This window comes from Temnothorax curvispinosus, unplaced genomic scaffold (genome assembly GCF_003070985.1).
Source record: "Temnothorax curvispinosus isolate PA1 unplaced genomic scaffold, ASM307098v1 QBEX01001170.1, whole genome shotgun sequence".
NCBI lineage: Eukaryota > Metazoa > Arthropoda > Insecta > Hymenoptera > Formicidae > Temnothorax > Temnothorax curvispinosus.
This window is the reverse complement of record NW_020210950.1, coordinates 8,885-10,190: the sequence shown is the minus strand read 5'-3', so window position 1 is coordinate 10,190 and position 1,306 is coordinate 8,885.

The window sequence follows — 1,306 nt, the reverse complement described above, 5'->3', positions numbered from 1 at the left end:
GTGTGCGTGTGCGTGTGCGTGTGCGTGTGCGTGTGCGTGTGCGTGTGTGTGTGTGTGTGTGCTATTAGAACTATAATAAATAACATTGTTAAAAAAAAATTACAAGAACGTAGGTAATCGTTTCCTGTAATTTTTTAGGAGCCGAATACGATTCTGTGCATTTATCAAATTGCTCTATCACATTATTGTCATTACATATTTGAAAAATTTGTGCTTAAAATTGCAACAAGGATTATTTTTATGTCTTATATATTATAACTCTAATGTATGACGCGTTGGAGAAGTTTTATTGCAATCAAAATTAATTATATATTGTTAAGATTTTCAGCTCTTAAAAGAAATTTGTTGTAAGGATTATGATTTAAATTTAAAAAACTAGTATTAATATATTCGATTTGTTTTATTAAACTTGTGACTTTATATTGGTCATTATTGATCTCCAAAGTATTTTTTAATTATATTATTTAAAAAACTACGGAAACGATTATCTTTGGCTTGTACTCGAGAAAAAAAATTATTTTTTGTTGAACAGTGTGATATATGCAGAAGAGTGAGAAAACAAAACTTATAATAGAGAGACATTGATATCAATAATTTTATCGGATATTTTGTTGTATAGAAGTACTCTTGCAATTTATATTTTACAATCTACTGAGTTTTTTTAACTCCTTTGTATGTCTTCTGATAGAAATTACGGAACATGAAGAAATTTATTACTATATTCCCAATGAATAACACGGGAACATAATTGCTTATGATAGCGCAATCTTTTATTACTAATTTTTCTGATGCGTACAAGATAAACACGACGAATTGTGTCTGGAAATAAAGCGTTCAGTTAATTTTGATATCCTTGATGGATATTTGTGTGATGCGATTTACATCATGCATATTTAAACTTAACAGTATATATAACGAATTAATCAACGATCGAATTAATCAAAAGAAATATTTTTGAGTGTCGAGAATTATTAGATTGAACATATGAAACAATTTAAAGAGAAAAGGAATTACGTGATATGAAAAACGTAGAGGAAAGTTCGGACAATTTACCATTTGCGCTATAGTTATCCATCGTTTCAGAGATGCGACAGCCTTTTGAACGTTCGGTCCCCAGGTCGTTAGGAAGTAATATGTGTACATAATTGTGTGTATATAGCAGTTAATTGCGATCACCAGGGTTATGGGAGCAACGGCGTAAAATCTTACAGATGCCCATGAAAAAAGTAAGGTAGACACATGATGATACAAATGTAGAGCGGATATCTGATTATCCTTTTTCCTTAATACAAATACGATCGTCTCG